The sequence below is a fragment of the Cricetulus griseus genome, chromosome 2 (assembly GCF_003668045.3).
Source record: "Cricetulus griseus strain 17A/GY chromosome 2, alternate assembly CriGri-PICRH-1.0, whole genome shotgun sequence".
In the NCBI taxonomy this organism is placed as follows: Eukaryota; Metazoa; Chordata; class Mammalia; order Rodentia; family Cricetidae; genus Cricetulus; species Cricetulus griseus.
This window is the reverse complement of record NC_048595.1, coordinates 191990845-191998628: the sequence shown is the minus strand read 5'-3', so window position 1 is coordinate 191998628 and position 7784 is coordinate 191990845.

Here is a 7784-nt window from a genome sequence, read left to right as displayed (position 1 = left end):
TACCACAGACTAGGATATGGATTAACAATCACACAAATCCAGACCAAATATATAATATGGGGAAGAAAAAGTAACAAGTCATTTTACTGATATCAAAATACATTAAGTACGTTCAAACTTAAGTATCTAAACAGGCAAGCTAAATTAAAAAAAAAAAAAAGAATGATCCCAAAGAATATAAATAGCCAGGCATAGAGTAACATATGCCCATGATCCCAGAACTGAGAAGGTAAAGACAAGAGGATGAGAAATCCAGGCTCATCCTCAACCACACAGCAGTTTGAGGCCACGCCTGAGCTATATAACACCATGCCTCAAAAATAAAAGCATATGTATGTTAATCATTTATAAAATAATGTTTCATGATTAATAGATATTTGGCAGTGGGTATAATGTATTTTTTTCCACTTCTCCTCTAGCTCTCCCTAGTTCTCTTTCATTTTTAGTTTTTCTTCCTTTGCCTTGTCACATAAACAACAGAACAGAAAGCCAAAACACACTTTTGTGGTATGTTTAATTTAATCACATAAAGTCTTACATTTACTACTTTTAAATATCAAATTAGATGATTAGACATGCATTTATTTCTCCTAAGTTAATTTTTGGTTAGCAAACAAAGAAATAATTTTTCACTGTGACATTTTCACATACATGTAATTATTCTGGTTTTTTTTTTCCTTTTTAGTCCTTCTACTGCCCTCCTCCATGCCAGGCCTCCTATTTCTCATTCCCTTCTCTCCATCCCTTAGTTTAATGACAAATATATTTCATTACTCTCTCTTGTTCCTTCCTCTTAGCTCCCTTTAGAGCCCTTTGTATATATTCTCTCTCTCTCTCTCTCTCTCTCTCTCTCTCTCTCTCTCTCTCTCTCTCTCTTTCTCTGTGTGTGTTGTGTGTGTGTGTGTGTGTGTGTAAAAATCTAGATTTCCTATGTGAGAAAAATATGATATTTTGCTTAACATTATTTTGCTTAACATCCATTTCCCTGTGACTGCCCTAATTTTAATTTTCTTTACAGGTGACTAAGATTCTGCTATGTAAACATGCTACATTGTCTTTATCTGCTGATGGGCATCTAGGCTAGTTTCCATGCTTTGGCTACTGTGACTACTACAGTAATAAACATTAATGTCTATATCTGTAGCATGATGATTTCAAAACCTTCCAATGTTTACACAAGAATGATATATTCAGATCATATGGTAGTTCTAATTTCAGTTTTTTAGGCACTTCCACGGCATTTTCTTTCATGAATGCAGCCCTTTATCTACTTTTTTTGAGGGTCAATTAAATAAAAACTTATATGCTCTTCCCTATATGAAATCAAAACAAAAGGCACATGGGTATGTGGAATGACCACAGGCTGAACATACACAAAACCATCTGAATGTTGCTCTGTTTGCATTTTTCCAGAGAACAGAAAAGTTCTATTTTTTTTAACACAAATGATTCCTTAGCAAATTTGCCAGGAAAACTTTTAGCTAAATGCTAAAATGAAATGCTTGAATGAAACAGGAAACACCGAAGATCTTCCCACAAACTCCCACAAGCACAAAGCCACAAAGACCCAGTCAGTTGCCCATACACTGTGTTCCCAGGTCTTGGATGCACTGCCTTCTTGTCAGATCATCCCCAATCAATACCAGATGTACCATCCAGATAAGTGCTCATTAGTCATATGTTTTAAGATGAGCCTAGTTCTCACACCCACCCAACAGCGGGAACGGAAATGATTACTCTGGGCACCATGACAGTGTGACTGTGAAAGCAACTGTTTAGTGTTAGCTGATTTGCATGTTGGTGGAGAACTCCAGAGTCGTGTCTGGAGGAAGTCTGTCCTGTCTACACTTCCATATGAAGCTCTAAGAGCAAGGAGGTCAGATTCTGAACCCATATCCAGCCACCCTGTCTAGAGTGTGGTGTCCCTTATTATCCTCCCCTGCCAAAGCCTAATTGCTTGCATCCTTAAAAGGAGAAGGAGCAGCTGTGGTAGAAGTTTCCATGCTTTAGGTAATACATTCAAATCCAAGACTAGATGTCAGATATCACTCAACTTTGAGAAGCAAATGAAAACATCCCTCTAGCTTTGTGCTGGGAAAAGGAAATATCTTTTCTACTCTCCTACTCAGCAGGTAGAACAGTGTTTCTTATGTCCAGTTCTAACACCCTAGACAGCCCAGAGCTATTTGTTTCCAAAACTAACATGAATGAAAATAACTAACTAAAAATGGGGTTTCCCATTGGCAAGTTGAGAAAATGTCATAAAGATGTGGAGAACTGGCCAGGAAGCAGCAAAGATCAGGACCTGACCCCATTCAGTGCTTCAAGACAACTAGAACCTTCTCATGAAATGGAAAAGTGGATTCTTCCCAACTGAACCATGGGACATGAACGCAAAAGTTGTGTTAAACTATGTAAGAAAAAAAAAAACAGACAGCATAAACAATGATGGTAAAGTCAGCTGTGGGACATTGAGAGATGACCTGCAAAAGAAGCAGGAATAATGATGGGGACTCCAAAAGCTTCCTCAACTTTCTGAGCAGAGAGGAAACTCCCTGTTCTTCTGTAACCTTGAAAATAGAAAGGGATCCCCTCCAAAAGCATAAAACTTCATTTCTTACCAGATAGGCAGATGAGAACTGGAGAATGATTGGGACATGCATTAAATACATAACAGCTGGATATAAAGATTATAATATTTGTTATTTATTATGTATTTAATGCATGCCCCTGTTATGATTCAAGTCCCCCCATAGAAGCCTCCCTGGTTACTTTACCAAAACTCTTACAACTATACTACTCTCAGTCTAAGCCAATCCCCCCCCCAATCTCTTACGTCTCGAGCTGCCCACTTGCAGCTGGATTCCTTGGTGGGTATCATCACACAATCCCACAAACTCAAGCACTTTCCAGAATGATTCTTTTACCTCATAATTGAACTTAAATCTGGTGTGTCTTGTTAACCGGCATCCCTGAGTCATTGACCCCCCAATAAAGCTGTTTTTCTCTAGCCTCACATTGGGAAAGTTGTCGTCATTATTTTTCATGGCCTTATCGACTCCATTGTATGTCTACCCTCTTGCAAAGTTTTCATTCTTTGAGACTAAATCACCTAGGTGCAGCACCTTTCTCCTGGCTCAAAACTTTTTTCTCTACCCCCAGCTCTAGTATGATTTTTGTCATATCAACATACATATAGCAGGTCAGTCTAGAATCTTCAGAGGTAGTCAGATTCTTGATGGCCTCACTGTGTGACAACATGTCACTTCAACAGCACTCCCAAATTCTGAGAATCATACCATTTTAGAATTTTCACCACCATGAATTACACAACCTCTGCTATGTTAGGTGCCAAATTTTACTCTCTAGTGACCCTCCTTCACTTAAGTGTCATCACTTAAACATGTCTCAGCCTCAATATGACTGTTAGTCCATTACACCTAAAATAGTTTCCCCTATGTAGAGACCCATCACCCTGTCACTTTCCTCCTTGCCTGGCTTAGATGAAATTAATTAAATTATATCCTTGCAAACATCATCTATTCCCTTGCCCAATTTTCTTCCACTAAACCCACCTGGCAACTCTCTACCTGGGAAGCAAAGCAATTCAACCTTTCTGTGCTTGTACCCAAGCAGTTTAATACTGCCAGACAATTTCAAATAAGTCAAGAAAAGTGTTTATCTTTTAATTGATACTTTTATTACAAATTTAATTCCAACTATCCAGCATCACTAATGCTTTCTGGAAACCTTAATTTTTGATTCTATGACTTTCATGACTTCACTTTCCTCCTTTGGTCCACTCTCTGCCTCAGATATGGAGGTTGCCTCATGCTGCTTCCTCATCTTATCACCCCCAGGTCATCCCATGAGCCATGTATACACAACGGTTCTTATGTTAAACTTGTGCAAGTGACCTTCTAAGGTTAGTCTTTATGCTTTCACAGGGATTTTGACTGTAGCACCCAGTTTCATCAGTCTTTCTCCTCCTACCACACTATTTTGAGCTGTGTACAAGAGTGCTTTGCTATGTCTCATCCCCAAAGGAGAGTTTTTACTGAGGAGGGGAGAGACACAAGCACTACCCTCTCTTACACACTCAGCCAGCCTTGGTTCTCTTCCCACACATGTTCTCAGGAGTCTCTACCACCTCCTCTCTGCTCACTCCCCAGTCCCTCTCCACCCCGTGCATTTCCTAAACTCTTGTTGATCACACATAGAAAAGCTGTGGGTTTTATACATTCAGCCTGATTTACTCTCTCTGAAGCACTATTTGTATGCCACCAGATTCTATTTTCATTTTGAAACAGAAAACACAACATCTGCAAGTTTATGTGATTTTTCACTTTCTAAAATTAATGTAGATCCTGCATTATATTCTTATTGGATGCATTAAGTTTTCAGCACAGTTGGGTGTTGGTGGTGCATGCCTTTAATCTCAGCACTCAGGAAGCAGAGGCAGGCAGATCTCTGTGAGTTTGAGGCCAGCCTGGTCTACAGAGCAAGTGCCAGGGTAGGCTCCAAAGCTACACAGAGAAACCCTGTCTCAAAAAACAAAACAAAACAAAGCAAACAAAAAGATTTCAGCATAAGCAGAATGGTGACATGAACGCTAGAAGTGTAGGCATTAACTTCCAACTTTAAAAAAAAAGGTATGATTTTACCTGTTTCTTTCGCAATGACTTCGACTTTAATGAGCAACAGTAATATTAATATATATATATATATAATGAACACTTACATATTACATATGATAATAAAAATTAACACAAATTTTAGCAAAAGATGGCTGAGCTTGTTTCCTTTTTCCTTTTCTCCAATGGACAGTGCTATTTTTTGTACTTCTTTGTGATACGTACTTCAACTTTGCATCCTTTCCAAAAGTGGAGGTATAAAATGCGTAAGACTCATAGAAAAGTCTAGTTTGCTGTGTGCATTCTCTTATAATTTGAGCTCCAGTGAAATGCATGCCCACAATATGAAATCTGTATTGAGTATTGTACATATGTGAAAAAAATGATACTTCCTCAATAAATGAAGGGATATCCTTTTATGTATTTGCAATTATGATATAAAATTTCTCCATATCACACTCAGCTCTTTAGGAAACGTATGTGTGTTGTTGCCTGATTATAGATTTTGATCATGTTGTCAAAAGACAGTTTTGTTTTTAGTTGTTGTGGGGATTTTTTTGTCTGTCATTATTACGTTAACCTTGCCTGGGGAGATATAAAGAAACATCTATTCACCTCAAATAGGACACCAATGACAGACCAAAGTAAGGATTCTATCCAAGTCCAACTTGGTGAACCAGTTGGAGGACTTAGTTACAGGAGCATGGGTGACCCCAACAGGGCTTCATCACCTCAAGATCTTACGCCATCATGCATGATGACCTCATGGAAGCTGCATTATACAGTCCCTGTTTCAGTTAAACTTCCACTTCTAATATACCCTATCATTGCTCAGGTCACTTGCAGCTTCAGGATGGAGGAAGGAAGAATGGTTGGACTCTGAGATGGGGATTTTGTGACCTTCCCCACTGGAGCTCTTAACAGCTCCATTGGCATTGCTGTAGACCTAATTATTTGATTGATTCATTTCCATGACTACTGGACCAAGGTTAACTCTGCTTCAAGATGACAATGGGATGACCATCACAATCCCTGAGGAAAAAGCCATCCTGTTAACAATCACAGCATTTCAGATGAGAAGTTACAAAAGCTGGGCATTGTTATCCATTCTAGTAACTAGTTCTTACATATTTTGTGTTTTAGATAGATTTCTTCATGGACTATGGTTTATCTGCTCATAACTGTTATAACTGAGTGCATGCTTGCCAGAATATGTTACTATTATGTTATTAGATAGCTGATGAACTTTCTGATGTTTTGTTTCTCAAATAAATTGCCTTTAAAATATAAATGTGTTTTTTAAAAGTCTTATAAATTTTTTCAAAAGTATGTTTGCAGGAATTTAGGTTTTATGGATTTTTGACTTCATGAAAGTGAGCTTACAGGAATTCAACATTCAGAATTACAGTATTTGAGAGTATGTCTTTTGAAATTATGGCAAAAACAGCAAATTAAATGCTAACAAATTGGGCACTCTGAGGGAAAGGGATTAATCCCCAAAGAATGACACTCACTAAGGTTGAATAATAAGCAAATATAAAGTCCTAAACAGACAGAAACTTAAGGGAGGGTTGATTGAACTCACCATTAAGAGGGAGCATGGTCCAGCCTGGCTGGGTACCATGGAAATAGGAGGATGAGGTGACTAATAATGCTGCATCTATATTCAGGAAGCATGTCGGTGGTGCTCAGCTAGCTTTCACTTTAGTTTTTTCTATCACTTCAGGACACCAGCCTAGGGGATGGTGCCACCAAGAGTTCCCCTGCTCAGTTAAACTTCTCTGGAAACACTCTCATTGACACACTAAAAGGTGTCTCCACAGTGATCCTAAATCCAGTCAAGTGGACAATGAAGATTAAGAGTCTCAGCTGACACCACCTTAATATACAAGCCAGGGAAACAATATCACAAGGAAACTATTGCCAGGGGCCAGAGGGATTACACAAGACTGGCTGCTCCTCCAGAGAACCAAAGTTTGAGTCCCAGCACCCACATGGATGCTCACAACCATCTATAATTCCAGTTCCAGGGGATCTGATGTCCTCTTCTGGCCTCAGCCAACACCAGGCATACACACAGTGCACAGACATACATTCAGGCAACATATCCATGCAAATAAAATAAAAGAATGAGCAAAACCAAGTTTTGTTATAAAACACAAGCCAATTGTTCTGATGAACATTGACACACACACAAAAAAAATTCAATAAAATATTAGTGAAATATCCTTAATAATATGTTAGCAAACCAAATGTAACAGCACATTGACACAGTGGGATTTATCACTGGCAAATATTTATTTCTGGTTTAACATATGTAAATTTATTAATGTGCTGTGTACCACAGTATCAAAAAGATAAAGACCACATCTCAACAAGGTAGAAACAATATTTTACAATTTCTAATACTCTGAAAAATCTCTTGCTGTAGTATAGGAACAGAAGGAATGTTTCTCAACATAATAAAGGCCATTTATTGAAAACACACAAATAACAACTATTACCAATGGGAAATTTTTCCCAGAAAGATCCAGTAGAAGACAAAGATTCCCACTTTTACCACTTGTATTCAACATAGTACTAGGTGTACTAACAAGAACAGTCTGACAGGATAACAAAATAAAGGCAATAAGTAAAAATATCTCTATCTTCAGAATACATAACCCATAGAATAAATAGCAAATACAGACCACCACAAACTCATCTGTTTATTCTTTTATACCACCTAAAGCAAATACATATATGTATTTATATAAATTCCTATCAAATTGCAATGGTATTCTTCACAACAGTAGAAAAGATAATTTGCATGGAAACACAAGAGATGATCATCAGTCAAATGAATTCTGAGAAAGGGAAACAAAGTTGGAGATAGCACACTTCTTGTTTTTAAATTATATTAGAAATTGTTGGATCAGTTGGTGAATTGAAACTACATCAGTATGACCCAGCAATAAGAAAGAACAGAGTATATTCCTGAGAGGGACTGAAGAGAACAGTAACAGATATAGTCACAAATGGAATGAGGAAAAATAAAAGGTGTAGAGAAACAATAACGACTCAGCCAAGGAAGCCACACAGTCCCAGCCTTGTGGCTCCCTAGTGAGGCTGGGGGAAGCAGAAGCCAGGAAGCCCTCACACAACAGACTG